Source organism: Carcharodon carcharias, chromosome 20 (assembly GCF_017639515.1).
Source record: "Carcharodon carcharias isolate sCarCar2 chromosome 20, sCarCar2.pri, whole genome shotgun sequence".
NCBI classification, from domain to species: Eukaryota; Metazoa; Chordata; class Chondrichthyes; order Lamniformes; family Lamnidae; genus Carcharodon; species Carcharodon carcharias.
In genome coordinates, this window is record NC_054486.1 from 47,667,098 (window position 1) to 47,692,497 (window position 25,400).

The 25,400-nt window shown below is 42.8% G+C and overlaps 1 protein-coding gene and 1 pseudogene across 14 annotated transcripts in view; one reads left to right on the forward strand and one right to left on the reverse strand.

Annotated features, from left to right (window-relative positions):
• Positions 1-25,400, reverse strand: part of mipol1 (mirror-image polydactyly 1) — a 363,283-nt gene that overhangs the window by 134,857 nt on the left and 203,026 nt on the right. The gene's annotated exons all lie outside the window — the stretch shown is intronic.
• LOC121292592 lies at positions 20,693-21,413 on the forward strand (annotated as a pseudogene).

A 25,400-nucleotide genomic window follows, 5' to 3' on the forward strand; every position in this document is an offset into this window, starting at 1 on the left:
TGTCCTCGGTTATTGACCCCTCTACTAATGGAAAAAGTGCCTTCCTATCCACCCTATCTATGCCCCTCAATCTTATACACCTCTATCAGGTCCCCTCTCAACCTTTGCTGCTCCAAGGAAAACAGCCTCAGCCTATCCAATCGTTCCTCATAGCTCAGACCCTCCGGCCGAGGAAGTATCCTGGTAAATCTCCCCTGCACTCTCTCCAGTGGAATCACATCCTTCCTATAATGTGGTGACCAGAACTGCATCAGTACTCCAGCTGTGGTCTAACCAGCATTTTATACAGTTCCAGCACAGCCTCCCTGCTCTTGTATTCTATGTCTCATCTAATAAAGGCAAGTATCCCATATGCCTTCTTAACCACCTTATCTACCTGCCCTGCTACCTTCAGGGATCTGTGGATATGCACACCAAGATCCCTCTGATCTTCAGCACTTTCCAGGGTCCTACCATTCATAGTGTAATCCTTTGCCTTGTTAGCCCGTCCCAAGCACATTACCTCACACTTTTCCATGTTGAATTCCAATTGCCACTGCTCTGCCCACCTGACTAGTCCATTGATATCTGCCTGCAGTTTACAGCTATCCTCCTCACTGTTTAGCACCCTACCAATTTCCATGCCATCCGCGAACTTCTGGATCATACCCCCTACATTTAAGTCCAAATCATTTACATACACCACAAACAGCAAGGGTCCCAGCACTGAGCCTGCAGAACCCCACTGGAAACAGACTTCGAGTCACAGAGCCATCCCTCTACCATCACCCTCTGCTTTCTGCCTCAGCCAATTTTGCCACTTTGCCTTGGATCCCAAGGGCTCTTACTTTCTTTACCAGTCTGCCAAGAGGGACCTTATCAAAAGCCTTGCTAAAGTCCATGTAAACCATATCAAATGCATTACCCTCATCAATATTCCTGGTAACCGCCTCAAAAAATTAGATCAAATCTGTCAAACACGACCTTCCCTTAACAAATACATGTTGACGACCCCTGATTAATCTTGTCTCTCCAAGTTCAGGTATATTCTGTCCCTCAGAATTCTTTCTAGTAACTTCCCCACCGAGGTTAGACTGATTGGCTTGTAATTTCCTGGTCTATCCCTTCCTCCCTTTTTAAATAATGGGACAACATTAGCAGAACCTCAATCCTCTGGCACTTCACCTGTGGACAGAGAGGATTTGAAAATTACTGCCAGGGCCCCTGAAATCTCTTCCCTTGCCTCCCTCAAGAGCCTAGGATACATCTCATCCAGGCCTGCGGATTTATTCATTTTTAAGGCCACTAAACTCACTTGTGCCACCTCTCTCTCTATGTTAATTTCCTCCGATATTTCACAGTCCTCTATCCTGATATACCTGTGTCATCCTTTTCCATTGTGAAGACCGACACAAAGTATTCATTGAGGACTGTACCCATGTCTTCTGGGTCCACAACAGATTTCCTCTATGGTCCCTAATTGGCCCTACTCTTTCCCTAGTTATTCTCTTGCTCTTTATAAATTAAAAAATCCCCTTTGGGTTTTCCTTTATTCTGCTCACCGATGCTTTCTTGTGCACTCTGTTAGTATTCCTAATTTTCTTTTCAAATCCCCCCTTGCACTTTTTATACACTTCTAGGGGCTCTGCCTAATTGAGACATCGATGTCTGCCATAAGCTTCTCTTTTTTTCTTAGTCCTAACCTTTATGTGCCTTGACATCCAGAGTTCTCCGGACTTGGTCCCCCACTTTGTCTTTAAGGGAACATATTTGACCTGTACTTTCACTATTACCTCCTTGAATGCCTCCCACTGCTCTGATACAGTTTTATCTGCAAGTTGTTGCTCCCAGTTCACTTGGGCCAAATCGTATTTCAATCTTGTAAAATTAGTCTTTCCTCAGTTTAGAACTTTTATTCCTGGCCCAACTTTATCCTTTTCCATAAGTACCCTAAATCTAACTGAGTTATGGTTGATATCTCCAAAATGCTCCCCTACTGATACGCCTTCCACCTGCCTGGGCTCATTTCCGAAAATTAGGTCCAGAACTGACCCCTTCCTTGTTGTGCTTTCTACGTGCTGGCTAAAAAAGTTCTCCTGGATGCAGCTTAAGAATTTTGCTCCCTCCCTACCTTAAAACTAAAACCGTCCTAGTTAATATTTGGGTCGTTAATATTTGGGTAGATCTTCCTTGGTAATGTTAAAAACATTAGCTCAGACTGCACACATGGAAGTTGAGGCAGAAGCAGTCTCTGAAAGCTACTGCATTAAAAATGAGGTGCTATGAGGAAATGGGCCTCTCAGACCTGTAAATGAAGATGGACAGTGATGGGTAGTGGCACCACCAAGGTACCATAGGGAAATATTATGGTTACCTTACAAAACTCCGATGGCTGGGCATGTCAGTATACTTAAACCCAAGACTGCATCAGCCAGCATTTTTACTGGCCACACCTCCACAGAGATGCAGTAAGGTTTTGCAGAACATGCCACATCCACCAGGTTGTGGGAAAACCCCAGCCTGCAACTAAACCTGCAACTATGATTCCCGTGCTGGCTTTTGGGGAGCCATTCAGCAAGCTGTTAGTGGACTGTGTGGGACCCCTGTACAAAAAAGGGAGCAACCAATATATACTTACCATCCTGGACGTGGCTACTTGCTTCCCAGAGGCTGTTCCCCTGAAAACCATATCTGCCAAATCAGTGATGAGGAAATTGATCCAATTCTTTACCAGATATGGTCTGCCTACTGAGATCCAGTATGTTCAGGGCTCAAATTTCACGTTCAAAATATTCCAGGAGGTCATGGGTATCCTGGACATGACCCAGCTGAAGTCTTTAGCGTATCACCTGCAGTCACATGGGGCGTTAGAACAGTACCACCAGGTCTTAAAAACAATGATCAGGGCATACTGCCACGAGTGCTCCCATGACTGGGATAAAGGACTGGGTTTTCTTCTGTTCGTTACCTGGGACTCACCAAATGAGTCCAACGGTTTACTCTGTTTGAATTAGTTTACATGCACAAAGTGCGAGGGCCTCTGAAACTAATCAAAGACATTTTTAGGACAGAAGGTTGAAGTCTCCATGTTAGGCCATGTAACAGTGTCCTGGAAGCGGCTCATGAGAGCCTGTGATGTGACCTGAGAACACCTGAAAATCTCCCAGACAGCTATGAAGAAACAGGCAGGCAAACATGTCAGGGCCTGAACTTTTCAGCCAGGATACAATGTATTAGTGCTCCTACCAATAGCAGGTGAACACTTAAAAGCCCAGTTCAGTGGCCTGTACAGAGTAGCAAAGAAGCTCAGGGAAATAAACTATCTAATTGAGACCCCAGATTGGGGGTTAAAGCAACAGCTCAATCATGTCAAAATGATAAAGCAATATCACAGCTGAGAAGGGGGTGAGCATGTAATGGTCTGTCCCATTGCCACCAACTTAGAGGATGAGTAATGGAGATGAATTGGAGGGAGGTATGGGTAAGGCCCACATTGAACCACCTACTACCTGGCTAACCAACACAAAGATATGAGTGAACTTAGACTCCTCATTCATCCACCTAAGTGCAGAACAGCAAGCTGATTTGACAAGGCTGCTCACTGCATTTAAAGGCTTATGCAGAGACAAATCAGGCTGCACCAGGCAAATCCTACATGTTGTGGATGTGGGAGAGGCCCTCTCATAAGGTAAAAACCCAATCGCCTAGGCCCAGAAAAGCTGGCCCAGGTTCGGGAGGAGATTAACTACATGCTGGAGCACCAACAATACAGCCTAGCAGCAGTAGCTGGTGCTCCCCAGTTGTGCTTGTGCCTGAGCTGGAAGGCTCCACAAGGCTCTGCATTGACTACCGAAAAGTTAATGCAGTGACCAGACCTGACACCTACCTGAAATCCTGGCTGGAAGACTGCATAGACACGGTAGGTAAAGCAGCTTGCATTACAAAGATTGATTTACTCAAGGGATACTGGCAGGTTCCCTTGACTCTCTGCGTGAAGGAAATCTCTGCCTTTGTACTCTGAATGGGTTGTACCAGTGTCGAGTCATGCCATTTGGGTACCGAAATGCTCCAGCCACCTTTCAAAGACTGGTGCACCAAGTAGTGGTGGGCTTATCCAATTGTGTGGTGTACCTAGACAACCTCCTCCTGCACAGCGACACCTGAGAAACTCACTTCAAGCAACTGGAAGCCCTCTTCCAGAAAGTGCAATCAGCTGACCAAGTGTTCAATCTTGCAATGAGCGAGTTGGCTAAGGCTCAGGTGACCTATCTACGACATGCAGTAGGTTAAGGACAAGTACTGCCCAAGGCTGCGAAGGTACAAGCAGCAGCACAGTTCCCCATTCCCATTTCGAAACAGGAAATCAAGGGGTTCTTAGAGATGTGGTTCCTACTGTAGGTTCATCCCAAACTTCAGCATAGTAGCCGCCCTGCTGACAGACCTACTACAGAAAGAAGCAAAGATAGTATGGACTGAGAAATTCCAGACAGCTTTGAAAAGCTGAAAGCCATTTTAATAGGTGAGCCTATGCTTGCAGCTCGAGCTTTAACCAAGCATTTAAAGTAGCCATCGACGTGAGTGGCATCGGGACAGGGGCTGCCCTCCTCCAGGAAGACGAATCAGGAATAGACAGACCAATTGGGTACTTCTCCAAAAAATCAAACAAGCATCAGAAATGGTACTGCACAGTAGAGAAGGAAACCCTCGGTTTATTACTGCTCTCAAACACTTTGAGATACATGTATGAAATGGATATACAGAGGCCACAATATTAACCTCAACCCGTTAACCTTAGTGGAAAAGTTTAAGACACAGAATGCCAGGTTATTCCGTTGGAGTTTGTTTCTCTAACCAAACCACCTAAAAATCACCTGCATCGCCGGGAAATCAAACCTGATTGCAGACGCCCTCTCCAGAACTTAGAGAGGCCCGGTTAGAACTGAAAAGATAATATGGACCAAGGCTAGGAGAATGAATGGGTGTGTGAGTGTGTTTGTTTTATAATTTTTTTGTCCCTTTGTAATGAAATGAGAATGAGAATAAATCTCATTTCATTCATCGTGTGGGTTAAGTGTCGCGACAGTGAATCACAGCCCGAATTATTTACGGGCATATTTAATTTTTTTGAGGAAGCTGTGTTTTTTTTAAAAAGGACATGCAAGCAAAAGCTGTCTGAGACCATAAAATAACCACTTTCCGGAAAATTCCTATGTGGATCACACTTGACCAACTAGTCCAGAGAGGCTCTGGAATGTCACACCTAAAAAAGGTGTCAAGGCCCACTTCAGACAGCAATGCAACAAACTGAACTGTAACCTCCTGTGTTTGCAGAGACAATGGAGACCAATTATTATCTCAGAAGAAACCATCACCCGCTGAATTATAGCTCAGAATAATCTGAGTTGAAAGAAGACAGATTCTGGGCGAAAGACATCTTTGTTTTTTTCCTTCCAGGAATACACAAGAAAAGGGGTTAAAAAACCAGCAGCCAACCTGGTATGTGTGTGCTAGTTCTGGTGTTCTAGTTTTAGTGTGCTAGTGTGTACTGTGAAGGTCACAGCAGAAGAACAGCAACTAGTCATCCCTGTAACTTGCAGGTAAAAGTCTCTCTGTTGCTGGAGGCACAATCCCAAGTCATCAATCCACAGTCAAAAAAAGGAAACAGGACAACTCTTCAGCTAACCTGCAGAACCAATTCTCTTCAAACTAACTGCTCAACTGCCAAAGTGAGCTCCACCAGAATCACCCAACTTCACAGCTGCAATGTTTCATCATCTACTGCTCATGGGCAAGCCAAAGGCTGACCTGTATTTTTTTTTACTTTTATTTTTGGACTTAACTTCTCATTTCTAATCTGTGTCTATATATGTTGCACTTTTATCATTTTTTTCCTCGGGTTTTTAGTAACTAATAAACTTACACTTTCTTTGACTCAAGAAAGCCTAGTTAAATTGGCTCCTTCTAAAACATAAATACATTTGGACTGGGAAAAGGCATCCACAAGGGAAGTGATCTCTTTTAAATTAACCTTGCTGTGACCAACCGGGGGGCTTGAATAAATAAGGGGATTCAGTTCATTCCTCCTTACCCGGGAGATAACAATTCAGGGTATTGCGTCTGGGATCATAACAAATTGGGGGACCTCGCCCGGGGACTGGTCATAACAATAGCACCTTCAACGTAATAAATACCCCAAGGCACTTCACAGGAGCATTAAAAAACAAAGTATGACACTAGGTTGCATTAAAAATATTAGGGTAGAAGACCAAAAGCTTGGTCGAAGAGGTTGGCTTTAAGGAATGTTTTAAAAGAGCAAAGCAAGGTAAAAAGGCAGAGAGGTGTAGGGAGGGTATACTAGAGTTTGGTACCTAGGCAGTTGGAGGTGCAGCCAACAATGGCAGAGTGATTAAAATCTGGGATGCACCAGAGGCCAGAATTATAGGAGCTTAGATATCTCAGAGGGTTGTGGGGCTACATGAGATTAAAGATAGACAAGGGTGAGGCTATTGAGGGATTTCAAATCAAGGATAAGAATTTTAAAATCAAGACCTTGCTTGTGACCCTCCCTGGCCTTCATACTAGCTGATACTGCACATGATTCCATCGCCTCAGACAAAGACCCTGTCATTTTCTTCATAAAACCCACCCTCAGCTCCTTTCTCCATGCAAACATTTGCACCATTGGCAACCTCCCTTTCCTTTCCAAAGTTCCAAAGTCCAAACGTGTTTCTGCTCCCAAATATATGTTCACCTTTCCATGAATTCCTTGTTTGAATCTCTCCAACCAAATTTCCACCCATGCCATTGCATCAAAATGGACCAAACCAAAATCACAACTTATGTTTTTTGTGACTGTGAATAATGTGCATTATCCTTCTTGTGTTCTCTCTGCTACAGCCTTTGACATTGTTGATCACACCATCCTGCTAACAATGCCTGTCCTCTAGCTAGATCGGACTGCCTTTGCTTGGTTATGTTCATAGCCACTGTACCTCCAGCATTGGGCCCTTTCCCAAACTCACATTGCTAACTGTATAGTCCCTAAAAGATGCATCTAGGCCCACCCACATTTTATCATATAATTGCTGCCTCTCATCAACATTGTTTCCAGACTTTGGCCAGCTTCCACATATATACTTATGACATCTAGCTCTGCCTCTCCATCTTTCAAGTCTTTCACTGCCTCTGTGCTGCCAGCCTGCTTGCCTAATATTCAGTCTTGATTGAGCTTTTTCTTTGCAAATCAGCCTAATACCTATTTCAGTCCACTTTCCAATATTGGATTTTGACTGACCACAGCATGCACTCTGTGTGCTGTGGTCAGCTTTCTCAGGCAACTAGTGGCCAAACTAGTGGTTTTTAAAGAGACTGTTAGAGGCTGCCAGCAGGCTGCCAGCAAAAAAGTCCTAACACTTTCACAAACTGCTAATTATCCATGAATTCACTCTTAATTCACCCAAAGTCAATCTGGTTATCTTTATGCATTGACTGAGCAACTTTCACAAAAATTCAACCAGTTTGGTAAGACATAACCTTCTTTCCAAAAGCTATTTTGAGACCCCAATATTAGCCTGGAGGCATGCTGGGGTGTACAAGCATAGCAGCAAGTGTGGTGATATGACACAATGTCAACTGGAGTATTGAAAGGGCCAATTTCATAATGGGACTTAAAGGAGTTGGAGGCAAGAGACAACAAACTGTGTTAATGGATGCAGGAAAGTCAAAGGCTGTATTAAATTTCAATGATGCTCCCCTTGATATATTACCGCGGGTAGTGAGGAGCTGGACAGAGATACTCCTTAGACAGCACCTTCCAAACTCACAACCACGACCATCTAGAAGGACAAGGTAGCAGGCACATGGGAACACCATCATCAGGATGTTTCCCTCCAAGTCCCTCACCATTCTGACTTGGAACTATATCACCGTTCCTTCACTGTCGCTTGGTCAAACTCTTGGAACTCACTCCCTAACAGCAGTGTGGGTGCACCTACATCACATGGACCTGCAGTGGTTCAAGAGGGCAGCTCATCACCACCTTCTCAAGGGCAACTAGGGATGGGCAATAAATGCTGGCTTAGCCAGCGATGCCCACATCCCCATTAATGAATAAAACAAACCCTTCCCCAGGAATGGGAGGAAGGAACCTGCTGCAGCCAGAAAGGTGACGTGGCTGGAGGTGGTCCAGGTCAGAATTAGGAACATTGTGCCATGCTTCTGCAGGAAATCCTTTCATGGCCTATCCAGGTGGAGAATGGTGAGTACAGTTGCACATTCACCTTCATCCTGTTGCGGGCATTACTCACCACCAAATCTACTCTACCTTGTCAAGCCTACTCCATCACACCATTCCTCACACTTACTTATCTTGTACTCCCACCCTTCATTTTCTATACACTTACTCACATCCTTATGCAATTTCCTGTCTCTCCCAGAATGTCACCTTTACGAAATGCATGCCATCGATCAGGTGAACACATGTCACTCTTAGGACTGTTTTCACTCTTTCCCCCACTGCAGAGAAAAAGAGTGCAAAGCATAAGGAAGAGGGAGAGAACCCAGGGTGGGCCTCCACAGATCTCACAGTTGAAAACTGAAGAGAAGTAGTACAGGAGATCAGTGGAATCGCGGCATCCCTGACTATTGTGATGGGGCCCCACAGCTATCCCTGACAGGATCAAGTTTAACATATACATGCCATAACATACTCAGTCATGTTGACTTGATTTCAGCAGCAAGTGAAATATGATTGTCTTCATAATGATAATTTGTAACATTCTTTCCTTGCAAGTACTAATTCACATTCTTTATCTCCAAAACCGCCTTCCTGTGTGCATCAGGAGTCCATGGACCTCATGGATGACAAATCCTCAAGAGATGATTCCTTCTGAGGATACAATGTCATTGGAATCAAGCTTACCATGACTCGCACTTTAATGGGAACAGTTAGACAGGGGTTAAGTTTCACCCAGTCACTCAACTTCACAAATGAGAAACAGCAGACAGTGGTGGCAGGGACTGCTGTGGAGAGTCCATGTCGAAGGGCCCTCTCCAGGCTCTGCTCAACTGGCAGCCATTGATGAGAAGGATAATCATTGAGGAGCAGTAAACAATGCATGATGCACTGAAAGGCCTTCCAAGTACACTGGCTATGATTGCAGAGTAAACAGAGAAGTCTGCCTCAAGGCTGAATAGGATGATCTCACAGATCATTACCACAATATCTGCTTGCATGGATAGAATGCCAATTCCATGGAACATCAAATGCAGCAATTAAGTGAGTCCATGCATGCCCTGACCATGGCAGTGCACACTTTGGATGCCAACATATCTGGCATTTAAACAGGAGGACAGACACCAGGGCCTTACAGTGCCTCACTGACCTTCATCACGCTGCTCTCCAGCACAATAGCAGCAGTGGCGTGCAGCTGGCTTATGAGAGGGGTGATGGTAAAAAGGGATATGCAAGTAAATGTCATTCAAAATGCCTCCACTCCCCCCACTCCTGTTGGCCAGCCCTCAGCCAATATCTGGCATGCTATCTTGTGTCCCGATGGCCAAGCTCTTCCCTGCAGAGGAGGTAGAGCATTTTTTCGTGGGGCCCTCACAGGCTACAAAATCCAGAGGTCATCAGCAAAGAGCATCTCTGTACTCAGAGGAGGAATCTGCATCTATCTCTGCTGAACCTACAGGGTTGTACCACATAGCTGTGGTAGAATGGAAAAGGCAAGCTTTGCAGCTACTTTTATTTGTTCTTGGGATATAAGTGTCAGTGGCAAAAGCAGCATTTATTGCTTGTCTCTAAATGCCCTTGAGAAGGTGGTGGTGAGCAACCTTCTTGAACTGTTGCAGTCCCTGTGGTGTTGAGTTCCAGGAATTTGACCTAGAAATAGTGAAGGAATGGCAATATATTTCAAAGTCGGGATGGTGTGTGACTTGGAGGGGAAATTGCAGGTGACGATCTTCCCATGCACCGGCCACCCCCGTCCTTCCGGGTGGTAGAGGTTGCAGGTTTGGGAGGTGCTGTCAAAGGAGCCTTGGTGAGTTGCTGCAATGCATCTTGTAGACTGTACACTGAGCCTGGAGTGGAGGGAGTGAATGTTTAAGGTGCTAGATGGGCTGCCGATCAAGCGAGCTGCTTTGTCTTGGGTGGTGTCGAGCTTCTTGAATGTTGTTGGTACTCTAGGCAAGTGGAGAGCATTCCATCATACTCCTGGCTTGCACCTAGCTTGTAAATGATGGATAGACTTTTGGGAGCCGGGAGGCGAGTTACACACCACAGAATTCCCAGCCTCTGACCTGTGCTTGTAGCCACAGTATTTATATGGCTGGTTCGGTTAAGTTCCTGCTCGATGCTAATCCCCAGGATATTGGTAATAGGACATTTAATGATGGTGATGTTGTTAAATGTCAAGGGGAAATGGTTAGACTCTCCCTTGTTGGAGATGGTCATCGCCTGACACTTGTGTGGCTCAAATGTTACTTGCCAATTATCAGCCCAAGCCTGAATATTGTCTAGGTATATGGACACAAGCTGTTTCAATATCTTCATGTTGTCACAAATGGTGCAACAATAGGCATACATCCCCAGTTTTGACCTTAAGATGGGGAGAAAGTCATTGATGAAGCAGTTAAGACGGTTGGGCCTAGGACACTACCCTGCAGCGATGTCCTAGGGCTGAGAAAACCAAGCTCCAATAACAACAATGATCTTTCTTTGTATTAGGTGTGACTTCAACCAGCTTTCCCCGATTCCCTATTGACTTCAACTTTGTTAGGGTGCATTAATGCCACATTTGGTCGGCAAAATTTGTTATTTTGCAGCACATTCTTGACTTGCTGCTCTTGTTCGCTGGGTGGCAGCTGACCTTTTAACGTGCTTGATGAATGGATAGGTGTGAATAGATGGGGACCAATGGGGGAATGTACAATGGGTGGTTGGTTGTTTACAGAACTGCTGTGTGTCAGTGGCATTGTGGGGGTAGGATGTGGGTGGAAAGAGTGGCCATTGCATGTTGATCTGACATTGCTCAACTGGTACTACCTAGCAGAAACTTTGAATTAAATAGGGCAGCTCTGGCATCCCAAATAGCAAGATGGGCAACTGGTGCTGCATTGCCCTCATTAATTTCCTCCTCCTCAAATCATCTGTAGATGATCTATGCCTTGTTTTCCCTTTTCTTTCCGAATTCTGATAAGCAATGTTGTGCAGAGTGTGGCAGATCATGACTATTCTAGAAAATCATAGCTGTTGGGTACTGAAAGGGGCCTCCAAAGATGTCTAGGCACCTGAACCACATCTTTAGCAGGATGATAGCCTGTTGAATCACAGATCTGGTGGTCATATCACATTGACTGTAGTGCTGTTGGGCTTTACTGGTCTGATTCCTGGTGGGTGTCATCAGCTAAGTTCCTAGAAGCCACCCCTTAAAGTCTGCTTGCAGGTCCAAAAAGGTCAAGAAGCTTTAACTAACACACGATGAAAGCTTTATGCCATCTCCCCAGGAATCTTGCTCATATCTGGAGTAATAACTTGTTCTGATTGCACACCCATTCCTAGCAAACAAACCATTAGTCACGTATATTACGCAGTTTTTGCACTACACATTGGGAGATCCATCAGACAGAGTTTTGGAAGGATCCAGAGACAAAAAAGTTGTGAGCAGTGGTCATTTTGGCAGTCACTGGTAATACATGTCCACGAGTCAGCAGGGTGTCTTCTAAGAGGCTACAGTCTGTCACTGCTTGTTGACAAGCTGAGCCTCCTAAATAAAAACAGAAAATGCTAGAAATACTCAGCAAGGTCTAGTTGCACTTGTGGAATGGGAAACTGAGTAAGGCTGATAACTTTTCATCAGAATTGGGAAAAGTTTCTGCTGAAACATGGCTGTTCCAACATGTCAAAGAATCTCAGTCTCTACTTTCACACACTGTCGCAGGTAGCCTCCCGTGAATTGTACCCCTTTGCTGCTCCCTTCTCTATTGTCCAGCTGCCGGAATTTCAACAGCAAGCACTGCTGGTGGTGGTCTGCTCTCTGAAGTCCAGCTGCAGGTCTCTAAGCTCTGCTGCTGGTCATAATGCTTCTTGCCCAAGATCCAATCTAAAACTATCAAAGAGCACTCATCCAAATCTAATACACAGAACCTCAAGTATGGAAATCCACCCACTTCTTAAATTTTCTGAATCTCTAATAACCCTTTCTCTGCCCAGGTGGTCATGCACAGTATTCCTAATTTTCCAATTCTGACTTGTTGCCTTCTATTTCCCAATCTATCAGAACAATCTCAGACCTGTCAATAGCTCTCCGACTCCTAACATAACTTTAAAAAGTTTGTACTATAGCTACTGTTTCTTTCTCCAATGACCTTGTGAGCTCTGATGGCAATTATTATACTGGGAAAGGCAATTATTATACTCTTTGGATGAGCTCAATTCTGATCCTTGTTCTCCTGAGAGCTAATTTCTTCTAAACACTTGAAGTATTTTTGCTCAAGTCTGATTTAATAGAATCATAGAATGATTACAGCACAGAAGGTGGCCATTGGGCACATTGTAACTGCAGGCTCTCTGGAAAGGCAACTCGCCTAGACCCATTCCACTACTTTTACGCCATAGTCCAGCAATTTTTTTCTCTTCAGGTACAATGAATTTTCTTTTGAAGGCCTCAATTGAATTGGCCTCCACCACATTCGCAGTCAGAGCATTCCAGATCCTGATCACAAGCTGCGTAAAAAAGGTTTTCCTCAAGTTGCCATTGCTTCCTTTGCCAATCGCTTTAAATTGGTATCATTTGGTACTTAACCTTTCTGCCAACAGGAATAGTTTCTCCTTTTCTACTCTGTCCAGGCCCTTCATGAGTTTATGCACTTCTTTCAAACATCCTCTAAAGGTTTGTGACGCAGAGTGACGCCAACAGCGCAGGTTCAATTCCAGTACCAGCTGAGGTCATCCATGAAGGCCATGCCTTCTCAACCTCATCCCTCACCTGAGGTGCAGTGACCCTCAGGTTAAACTCACCACCAGTCATCTCTCTGTCATGAGAGAGCAGTTATGGTCCTCTGGCATTGCAGTGACTTTTACTTCCCTCCAAGGAAAACAGCCCCAGCTCCTCTATTCTATTTAGGAACTGAAATTCCCCATCCCTGTAACCATTCTCCTCATCCTCGAAACCATTCTCCTGATCTTTTCTGCACCCTAATGCTTTCCCATCCTTCTTAAAGTGTGTTGCCCAGAATTAGACATAATTAATACTCCAGTTGAGGGTGAACTAGTGTTATAACTTTCTTGCTTTGATACTCCACACTCCTATTTACAAAGTCCAGGATCCCAAATGCTTCATTAACCGTTTTCTCCCTGTCAGCAATGATTTGTACACATGTACCGCCAGGTTCCTCTGCTCCTGCACCCTCTTTAGAATTGTACCCTTTACATTGCCTCTCTTAATTCTTCCTACAATACTGAAATCACTTCACACTTCTTTGCTTTAAACTTCAGCTGCTATTTGTCTGCACATTCCACCAACTTGTCTATGTCATCTTGTAGTTTATCATTATCCTCCTCACAGTTCAAAATACTTCAAAATTTTGTGTCATCTGCAAATTTTGAAATTCTGCCCTGTACACCCAAGTCTAAGTCATTGAAAATATCAAGAAAAGCAAGGGTCCCAACATTGACCCCTGGGGAAACTCACTATACACCCTCCTCCAGCCTGAAAAACAACCATTCACCACTACTCTGTTTTCTGTCATTCAGCCAACTTTCTATTCATCCTGCCATTGTCCCTTTTACTCCAGGGGATTTGTCTTTGTTGACAAGCCTGATAAGTGGCACTTTTCTCAAATGCCTTTTGGAAGTCCATGTACACCACACCAACTACATTACTCTCATCTACCTTCTCTGTCACCTCATCAAAAACTCAAGTAAAATGGTTAAGCATGAGGTGCCCTTAACAAATCCATGTTGGCTTTCCTTAATTAACCTACATTTGTCTAAGTGACTGTTAAATTTGTCCTGAATTATTGTTTCCAAAAGCTTTCCTACCATTGAGGTTAAACTGACTGGCCTGTAGTTGCTGGATTTATCCTTACACTTTTTTAAAACAAGGCTATATATATTTGCAATGCTCCAATTCTCTGGCACCATCCCCGTTTCTAAGAAGGATTTGAAGATTATGGCCTGTGCCTCTGCAATATCCACCCTTACTTTTCTCAGTATACTTGGGTACATTTCATCTGGTCCTGATGACATATCACAAAGTACAGCCAGCCTACTAATACCTCCTCTTTATCAATTTTTAGCCCATCTAGGTCTCAGCTATCTCCTCTTTCACTATTTGAGCAGCATCTCCTTCCTTGGAAAAACAGATGCAAAATACATTTCTGGTACCTCAGCTAAGCCCTTGCCTCCAAGTTGAATCCCCTTTTGGTCCTTAATCAGCTCCTTAATCATGCCTCCTTTTACCACCCTTTTACTATTATGCCTATAGAAGGCTTTTGAGGGGGGATTTTATGGAGCCTGCAAGAGCAGGAAAAGTGGCATGCCCTAATGCAGGATGCAAAATCTCGATTCCCCAATGGCGGGTTGAGATGTAGAGATAAAGTCAATGGCATGTTTACGGCACGTCCAGCCTCACGTAGGCCTGTGGCAGGTTCGTACTCGTAATAAATATGCATTCCATGAATACTCATTAACGTAAGATCTTTCTAAATTACATCCTACATTCAAGATAAAAAATCCCTTGGCACTTGGTTCCCATTTGTTTAAAGGTGGCATGCATCAAATGGCTTTTGCAGTTTTGTCTAAGGTCAGCAATTTTCCTTGTACATTTTGCTCTTTGAGTAAGATGGTCTCAACAAATAACAATGATGCACAAATAAATAAGTGAACATAATACTTACAAGTGAAATTTTATTTTGAAAAACACCCATGCCACCTGCTCTCAAGTTTTATGTTCACAACACTGGAGTTGGGCAAGAAAGTTTTGGCTGTGTTGCAGAGCTTCCCTGTTTGACCAGGAGGATCTTATATAGACTACCTGTAGCTGCAGCATTGTCAGCTGATGATGGCTTTTACAACAGAAAAACACCTCCCCATCCCATTTGTCTCCCATGCAGTTTAAATTTTAATTGTAATAGCATGAAAAATTAGAAGAAGCAACAGAGCACATTTCTGGTTACGCCATTGGGAAATAGCAAACTGTTGACAAAATCCCCCCTTGGATTCCCTCTTATGTTAGCTGCCATACTCATACTCTCTCTTTCCTTGTTTTTTTCCAGTTTCCATCTGAACTTTGTATATTCAGCCTGGTTATCACCTGACATTCATCATACTTACCATTTTTCTGCTTCATCTTACTTGCTATCTCTCCTGTCATTCGGGGAGTTCTGGATTTGTTTGTTCTATCTTTCCCACTTGTGGGAAATGTACCTCGACTGCGTCTAAACTATCTTTTCTTGAAAGGCAGCCCATTGTTCTTTTACATTTTTGCCTGTCAATCTTTGGATCTTTGAACTTGCCTACTGGCCTTGCACATAGTCAGGTAGCTACATTTGCTTTGATCCCATGAACTCTTCTTTTGCCTAGTGACAAACCTGGTTTCCTTTTGCATCAGGAAGGTTGGTATTCTACTTCTCCTGTTTTGCTAAAATTCACTCTGGTAGGGTTGCCTAATCAACTCAATTCAAGTTCTCTGTTATCTTTGCAAATATATTTCATGTAAAATCTGGGGCTTGTAATAAATTCTCAGCAAATTTGGTTTGGCTCTTCAAGTTGAAGCTAATAACATTGTGGTCATTGTTGTCTAGTTGTTCGCTGATTTGGAAGTTTAATACTGCATCAGGATAACTATTTAAAAACTAAATGAACTATTTGATTACCTAGTTTCCTCACTAACATCTGCTTTATCAATGGCTCCATTGATAGCTCAGATTTATGGATACATCAAGACTGATGTTTTTTGGTTCACTTCTTTGGCAGTATAATTATGGGAATTATGGGAATGTATCTTGTTACGAGGGCGTGTAATTAAAAAACAAATACAATTTCTAATTATCATTTTACTGCCTTTATTTAAAAAGAAATAAACTGTAATCCTATTAAGACAATGGAGGACAGCTATACAGCCAGAATATACAACTTACCTTTTCATCCCATTTGGGTGGAATGCAACAGACACCCAACCCCCCTCACTGCCAAGGAGTTTGAAAGATCCCATCTTTCGTACTATCTTGAAACTCTTCAAAAGTTTCTGATATGAGACATTAGAATGTAATTGCCTGTTCTCCGATACAATGCCAAAAGCAGACATGGTAATCAAATTCCTCTGGGCTATACAGCCAGCAGGGCTTTTAAGAACTGTTTTACCAAGCCAGAGTTCTCAAAAGAGAGATCAGAATGCTGTACTGAAAAGCTGCAAGGAAGTTGTTTCTCTCTCTCTCTGTCCCTCTCTCTCAAAAGTATTGCACTCGGATTTGCAAAATAACCATCATGAGAAGAGAAATGTCTGCAAACCAAGATCTTTTGGGAATAATATGTGGAAATCAGCTCCACACAACTGCACTCGGAAATACAACTGATCAAAACGGTCACAACGTGGAATGACCACAGTAAGGCCAGCCAAAGGACAGTTAACCATATATTTCTTTGATTGTTTTTCTTCTTCATGAACAGTAAAAACATCTTTAAGCCCATCTTTTTATTCTATCATCTGTATTAGTGTGTATGTGGGCCTAGGGAATATGTGGAACATATGAATGGTGGTTGCGACTTACCTGTACCTAGTTTTTCTTTTAATTTGGGAATAAACCTATCCTGTTCTGTGTTTAAACTCAGAAAACCTGTCTGGCTACTTCTTTATAATTTGCAAGTGTACATAGTGAGACTGATGCAGTACTGGCAAAGCACATCCTCGCTAAGTTTACAAAAAACCCTGTTACAGTCAGTCTTAGAGTGGTATAATAGGGTAGTCATTTTTACTCCTCCTCACCTGGCTGTAACAATATCATTGATAGTGGTGGAGCTGGACCACAGAATGCACCATCAAATCCTGCTCTCCCTCTGTCAAAACAGCTCACAATAGTAGGGTCATCCTGGAGTGCAAAGATAACCCATGATTTCTCTTCTCTAATACCAACCATCATTTTAAACCCGTCTCCCATGCCTCTTCCACCCTCACCTCCAACAAGTGCGAGAAGTGATGGATTTGAGAACATCTGTTCAGCTGCCTCTGCTGCTTCTCTGCCTTCTGCTAGTCTAAAGTGCCAAGCTTTCCATAATGTACCCACCACCCTAACCAGGAATTCAGATCTTGCCCTAGTTTTTTCCCATCTTTCCTCAATGCCTCCTTTGAGCTCACCTTTATGAGACCCAGGCTTTTGGACTTCCAATCATATTCACACCAATTTGCTGACTACCCAACTTCCCTAACTGGTCTCTATGTTGGCTGATATTGTGAATGGTTCGCTCTCCTCAGCGACTGCACCTCTCCTCTTTAAATCTGCTTTAATTCTCTCTTTCTCCTGAAAAAACACACTTTTGATTTCTACTTTCACCCCACCAACCTGATCGTGGAAACTACCATCTCATCTCCAACCTCTCTTGCCTCTCCTAAACATTTGAACATGTTGCTGCCTCCCAAATCCAAGCCCATCTATAGTGTATTGAAAATTGCAATGTGCAAGTTGTCCACTTAAGGCAACCATACAAACATAAACCAATAAATGGAGTCTAGAAAGAGAATACAGGAATTCATGTTTCGACAGATTGTGCAGTTCAGATTCTGAATGCTTCTTATTGAATTTTACTGTTTTTCCCAAGAACTTCACAATAGTGATAAAGCTGTTGTAAAATGGGAAAGATTGTTTTCAGGAATGAAACTTTTGGGAGGTGTACAACTACTTCCTGCAGCACAACATTTTAAGTTGGAGATTTAGGGATTACACTGAGGCTGTGTTAGGCACACGCAGGAGACACTCCAGCTCGGGATTAGCTATAGGAAAGCCTGCATAGTGTTTACACACACACACTGATCATGTTGAAATAACCATCCAAAAAAAAACTCAATCATTACAGAGAGGTTTTTCTTTGAAAGCAACGCAATCCCATAACCTTGATCACGCACTATCACTGCACTGTTGATCAAGGTGGCGTTGTCTATTCTTAACCTGTCATGTCTTGATGTACGTTCGGAGCCCTCATCTATATTTCCATGTTAGCAAAAGTAGCTGCGATGCTTTGAAGATGCAATGGCAGGTTTTGCAATCAAAGATGACTAAGGCAAAAGGCCGTACTTCTCCACTACAGAGGTGAAGAACTGGAAGATATTTTGAGATACCTATGCCTGAGAAAACTGACTACAACACAGCAAAACAACCTATTTCACACCCAAAACAATTGTCTTCTGATGTACTAAACCAGAGACAATTGACCAATATTGCACGCAATTGAGGCAACTCGAAACCAAATGTGACTTTGGTGATGTTGAACATGTCAATCAGGAAATCAAAACACAAATAATTGAAGGTTGTCTCTCTAGCCAACTATGCCAAAATGCACTCGAGAAAGACAGAAAGTTGAATGAGTTGGTAGAATTAGCAAAATTGCCTTTGCTTTCAAAGTCCAGAAGTTGAAACTCTTTATAATAATTAGCACACCCTAAGTTCAACTCCTATGAACACTGTCCATCGCTCACATGTCAGGAAATTAATAGCAAAACAACAACAGTCTCACAAACAGAATTACAACTTGCCCACTGTGGCGGTATTTACCCACACTGTACAGAATGTCTTGCTACTGGCAAATAGTGTAAAAGCCTGTGGAAAACTCCAGCACTTTGCTCGTGTTTGTTGCTCATCAACAAAATCAATTACAAAGACACAGCAACCAGCCACATGTAACAGTGACCACTGGCTGCTCAGATGCAGATGTTCTCATAGAAACAGGAGTATCTGCCAATGTCATGAGAAATAAACATTCAACAAACAAATTGCCCTATCCTCTGTAAACCTTCAAATATGAAAATTTTCCCTTATAACAGTAACCACTAGAAATTCTGGGGAATTTTGAAATATCAGTCTCATTCAAAGGCACCAAAGTGAATGCGGCATTCTATGTCATAATGTGACATGCTTATCAGTTTCCACACAGCAACAGACCTGCACATGATTGCAATTACATACACAGTACCTGCACATACCAACAACATCCTTGAATTATATGCTGATTGCTTCACCGGTATTGGCTAACTGCAAAACGTTACATGCAAACTCCGTGTAGGCCCTAATGTGCCCCCCTAAAACACATCAATGGTGACAAATACCATTTCATGCCAAAAAAGCAGATAGGGAAGGAACTTCAGCGCCTACTTGATCTTGACATTATTGAGAAAGTTAGGGATGAGCTATCCCTTGGGTCTCACACATACAAGTCTTCATGAACCCCTAGAACAAGAATCAGATCACAATCTATGTTGATATGTAGTCACCCAGCCAAACCATAGAGAAATCCACTTGACCCTGACAATCAATGTTATCGTGGAGAAAGTGAACGTTGCTAAACTTAACCTCAATGGTGGCTCTCATCAAATTAAGCTCGCAGAAGAATTGAGGTATTCTCCACTCACATCAGACTTCATCGATACAGGAGACTCAGCTTTGGAATCAATTTAGCAGCTGAGGTATTTCAGTATGTGATTCAGTCTGCACTTCAAGGACTTGAAGGCATGCTGAACATCAGGGATGACATTCTCATCTACTGTCACAATGAAAGTGGCCTTGAGACATGCTGCCATGCCTACAAGCATGCATACAATATCTTAAAGAATATAACATCACCCTGAACAAAGACATGTTCTTGGTCACTGAAAGCAGAATTGAATTCTTTTGTCATTTGTTCAGCAGTGAAGGAGCATCATCTTGAAGACATTGCAAACGCTGCAGATCCTACAAATGTGCAGTGATTCTGCTAGGGCTCATGACATACTGTAGTCACTCAATTCCTGACCTATGTTATCTGCTGCTACCTGATCTGACAAAAAAGGCCACCAAGTAGGGGTGGACTAAATCACACAGGTTGTACACCAGATCAAATAATGGTTGTGAGCAAATTCCACAAATGCCTATTTTGAATCTGAGAAAACCACCCAGCTCATCATGGATGCAAGCCCGGTTGGCTTAGGCGCAGTTATGGTGTAGAAAGACAAGGCAGGCAACCCATCCATCACAAAGGTAAGCAGATCGCTAATGCGTGTAGAGCTATGTTATTTGCAAACTGAGAAGCTCTATCACATGGGATATCTTACACTTTCATCTCTATTTGTATGAAAGCATGTTTGAAGTAATAACTGACGATAACTGACTGTTGACGATATATTATATGAAGATTACTGGGGAATTGTCAAACCAAACAACTCGTTAGGGAAAAGATGACGATATAGCACATGAAGGTCACCAGGGAATTATTAAAACCAAACAACTCCTTAGGGAAAAAGTGCGGTTCCCAGGAACTGACCGCATGTAGGGCACAAAATTAGTGTTTGCTGTGTCAAGCAAAAACGATGTCAAATCTTTGTCATCTTCCTCAAGATATCTGATGCCTCCAGGACCAAGGATTGAAGTTAGCATTAATTTTGCAGGCTTGCACACTGCCCAACAGCTGCTCGTTTGTCACTAACGACTCCAGCAGATTCCCAGTTTCACTTCAACAAGAGCCAAAACCATGAGCGCCAGCTACGACCAAGTCATCACCGTCTTCTCCCTGGACGGGCACCTCTTCCAGGTGGAGTATGCCCAGGTGGTGGTGAAGAAAGGCTCGGTAGTGCTTGGTGTTCAAGGAAAATAAATTGTTGTCCTTGCAGTGGAAAAGAAATCTGTAGTCAAATTACAGGGTGAAAGAACTGTAAGGAAGATCTGTATACTGGACGACAATGTTTGCATGGCTTTTGCAGGCCTTACAGCTGATGCCAGGATAGTTATAAATAGGGCTTGTGTAGAGTGTCAGAGCCATCGACTCACATTACACACTATATTGCCAGCTTGAAACAGCTTTACACTCAAAGTAATGGGTGCGGACCATTTGGCATTCCTGCACTGATTGTAGGTTTTGACTTTGATGGAACTCCAAGACTGTACCAAACTGATCCATCAGGCACCTACTATGAATGAAAGGCCAATGCCACAGGAAGAAATGCAAAAGCTGTCAGGAATTCCTGGAGAAAAACTACACTGAAGAAGCCACTGCTACAGGCAGTGATACCATAAAGCTTGCCATCAAGGCTCTGCTGGAGGTTGTACAGTCGGGTGGAAAACACATTCAACTGGCAGTGATGAAGCATGAACCATTCTTGAGGATCTTAAATCCTGAGGAAATTGAAAATTGTGTTTCAGAAATTGAAAAAGAAAAGGAAGAAGCTGAAAAGAAGAAGGCACCAAAGACCTAAAGCACCATTAATTAGGCATAAGATATGGTTGTGTTCCCTGTTTATCATTGGCAGAAACTGAGCATTCACATTTTACTAATTGCTAATCTACTTGAATAAATTGTAGAATTTTATATTGCGAATAAAAAAAGCAGTCGTTGCAAAGCTTGATCAGATTTTTGGTTTGTTTGGAGTCCCTTAAACGCTGAGAAATGACAATGAACCTCTGTTTAACAGTGATGAGTTCAGTAAATTTGTGAATTATCTAGGATTCACTCAACGGAAAATCACACCTTTTTGGCCAAGAGCTAATGGTGAAGTCAAGAGATTTATGCTTACCTTAAAAAATGTGATATGTACAGCTACAGCTGAGAGCAAGTTCTCACTCAACCACGGGAATGCCACCAGATGCACTCATCTTTGCACATCCTTTGTGCGCAAGTCTTCCTGACCTACCCGCCAGAGCTAATGATTAACATGTATGCAAACGAAAACAGAAGAACTGACTGAAACTATATGCAGAGTGAAATATGAAATTTAGAGCTACACCACTAAAACCAAAAGGTAGTGCTTATGAAACATGTTGGAAAGCAAACAACCCCCATGATATCCCGCCATTTGTGGTGATCAATGCAAAAAGATCAATGATCACTGCTAAGCCTGGTTCGCAAATTATACAAATGAAACATTCTTCAAAGCACTGAAAACAGCAATCGTAAGAATTGAATCAGATTTAAACATTGATATCTCAGATAAAGAGTTAAATGAGACCACATCTGATGTCAGATGATATTCTAATCCTGAGAGATGTCCACCATACTTAAGTGATTATGTTATGAAGTGAACTATTTTCAGTTGAACAAACCTTTCATCTCACTGTACATGACTGTGTGCATTGTTAAATCAATACAAAAGTTACTGTATGTAATAGTGTAGTACTGGTGAAGCTGAATGTTGTAATGGAGAAGTTGAATATGTATGTTCTGTGTAAGTTTATTGCTTACACTTTAGAAACAAACCATTGGAACATACAATGCCTCTCATTTACTATGATGTTAAGGGATGTAATGCATGGAAAATTGCATTCTGCACTTTGTCCACTTAAGGCTACCATACACACGTATACCAGTCAAGGGAATCTAGGAAAGTAAAGGAATTCATGTTTTAACAGCACGTGCAGTTGTGATTCTGAAAGCTTCTTACGGAATCTGACTGTTTATTTCCAAGAACTTCACATCATCCTTCCCACAACTTCATTTTTGAATCACTCCAATCAGGTTTCCGTTTGCCTTGCCACTGAATTAAAATCCTATGCAACTTAGACATTCAACTTCTCCAGTTGACCACACCATTCTCCTCCAACACCTGACCTCCATCGTCCAGTTGGGTTGAACTGACCAGTACTGGTTTTATTCTAACTTGCCAAATCATAACTAGAGAAACATTTACAATTGATTCTCTTCATGTTCCTGAACCATTAACTCTCGAGTTCTCCAAGGATCTATCATTGGCGTCCAGCAAAAATGAAGTCTATGACCTGGGTCTTTCAGTCACTGAAGTGGAGATGTACGCCGCTGACTTCATTTGAAAGTGTGCTGTTACCTTTTTACGGTGTAGCAACTGGGGCTTCCTCTCCCGGCTGCAGCATGGAGCAATCTTTGCCGGAACTTGGGAGGATCAGTGACATCCCCTTTGAAGTCACTGGAGAAGGCATGCCCCTTGAGGTCCAGCAATTCTCCAGTATTCTGGTAGGTGTGCTATTAAGTATTTACAGGTGTTTAACAAAGGTTCCTTCATTTAACTTCTAATTCTAACTCCCTCCCTTCTCCAGCACTCTTTCCCCCACAGTACTATTTACCCTTGGATGACTTCTAGGAGCAGCCCTAAATAAATCAGTGTAAATAACTGCTAAGTACTGAGCAATCAGTCCAAGGTTACATGCTGACAGGTCCAGATAGGACTTTAGTGTTGGGTCCCACAGAGCCATTTCTGAGGAACTGCAAGTTCCAGGTTCCAGCGTAAGTGCACTCGCTGGAACTCGCAGTGCTGCTGCAGCCTTCAATTGCAGTGACCATGTCAGTGTTTGCCACTATCAGGATAGGAAGATCTGGACCAATGAGTTGGCTTAATTTAATTCCAAATTTGAGTTAACAGGAAGTCTTGAGAGTCACAAGTGTGGGAAGAAGTCCACATGTAACCCATGACCTTAATTTAAATAAGCCAGTCATAAAGAAAACTGACAAAGCTTAACCTTGCCTTGTTAAAACAACCATGAACACTTTTAGAAGTTTTGGTTTCATAATTATGGATTATTAGTACCTAATTAATGGGACAATCTACAGGCAGAAAAGGTGCAAGGTCAGTATAGTTTACTGATGTGCACTGGAGCAAACAAAATAATGTTTATATAAAAGAAACACTACATTTAAAAGAACATTCCTTCATTCTAAGGCAATAAAATCACATGCATTTTAGGAATGTGTTTCAAGCACAACTCAGCAATGTTGCTCCTACTGCAGAAGTTAGCTGTTTTATCAAAATACTCGTAGAAGGCAGGGTGTCAATTTAAATATTCCAATGAAACTGCATGCCTCGTATTTAACCATCATTTAAAGTTCAACCCTGGCTAGCCGATTTTTCCCGGCCTCGGTAAACCTGATGACTGACGAATCCAGGATGTAAGTGCCTTTCCACTTCTCTGCTTGACCCAATTTGACTTTTTAAAATTCATTCATGGGATGTGGGTGTCGCTGATGATGCCAGCATTTATTGCCCATCTCTGGTTACCTTTGCTAGGCCATTTCAGAGGGCAGCTGAGAATCTGGCACATTGCTGTGGTTCTGGAGTCACTTATAGGCCAGAATGGGTAAGGATGGAAGATTTCCTTTCCTAAAGGTCATTAGTGAATCAGATGGGTTTTTACATCAGCTCTATAGTGTTATGGTGACCATTACTGATCCTATCTTTTTATTCTGGAGTAAATTCGTTGAACTTTAACTTCCCAGTTGGCACTGGGCAATTTGAACTCTCATATCTGAATCATTATTCTAGGCCTCTGGATTACGAGATCAATAACATAACCACTATGCTACCGCTCCCTGATTCATCAACTCCCCTCAATTAGACACCACAAGAAACTTCTGATTTCCTTCATGAGGTCTCCAAACACTCCGTCCCCCCCGCCTCACTCCCACCGCTCTGGCATTCGATCACTCCTGGCCCCAGTTTCTGATGTTGCCTAGTTCAGGACCCTGATCACCTCCTGCTCTGACCCCGACGTTGCCCGGCTCCAAAATCCTATCAACACTTGCTCTGGCCTCTGATGATTCCTGGCCCCAGGCTCCGAACTTCCTTTGCACCCCCATCCTTCTCTTGGCTCTTTATCCCCCTCTCCTTCCTCTCCATTCCACTCCCCAGCTGTGGCCTGGTATCTAATGCCTTCCTGATTGACAGTGCCAATTGGGAAATTGAAGTTCAGCGAATTTACTCTAGAATAAAAATATAGGATCAGTAATGGTCACCATGAAACTATTGGGCTGATGTAAAAACATGACAGCCAGACAGCCTCTCAATCTGGCAGGCTGAAGCTGGGAAACAGACAAAAAATGTGTTACAGATCGGAGGGGGATTAATTTAAACAGCCCCAATTTCTCCACTCACAATCCATCCATAAACAGATTCCCCCTTTATAAGCAATGGCGTGTTTTCTCCAACTCTTCAATTTGGAGTGATCCAATCCTCTATTAATAACCTCCCAGCAAACTCGAGATAAGATAAAATGAGGAGTGGTTTAATTTACACACACACACAAAACACGGGAATGGGGTTTTACAATGTGTGCCCCTTTTTGCACTCATACAATAAAAAAGGGATAAGAGAAAGGAAGAGGTACAGAGCAAAGCCATGGTAAAAATAAGAGTTATGGCTTCACGTGACTCTAGAACTAAGAAGTCCAGCAGCGTGTTCCTTCAGAGGTTAGCAGGCCAAAACTATTCCAGGGTGATCCAA